The sequence below is a fragment of the Alosa sapidissima genome, chromosome 16 (genome assembly GCF_018492685.1).
Source record: "Alosa sapidissima isolate fAloSap1 chromosome 16, fAloSap1.pri, whole genome shotgun sequence".
NCBI classification, from domain to species: domain Eukaryota; kingdom Metazoa; phylum Chordata; class Actinopteri; order Clupeiformes; family Clupeidae; genus Alosa; species Alosa sapidissima.
The window spans coordinates 21,841,726-21,842,077 of NC_055972.1; positions in this window are offsets into that span (position 1 = coordinate 21,841,726).

The following is a 352-nucleotide window of genomic DNA, read 5'->3' on the forward strand; positions in this document are numbered from 1 at the left end:
TGACGATGAACTTAAGTTTTTGCCGCTGTTGCTTCTGTCTCCTCCCACAAGTCAGATTTTTTTTTTTGTCATAGTGTTAAATTTTGCGTGCATGTCTGACTGTTGTACATGTACATCAGTTGTGTGTTGACTGTATGTACGCATCTGCACATGTATGTGAATCTGTACGTCCATGTAGACTTAGAGTGCATGTGTGTATGTGTGAGTGTGTATGTGTTTATGTAAATGTGTATGTCAATTTCTGTCACACTTCTTGTGTGTGTGTGTGTGTGTGTGTGTGTGTGTGTGTGTGTGTGGGCACATGTGTAGCTGTTTGCTTGCTATGTGTGTGAGTGTGTCCTTGTGTAGGTGA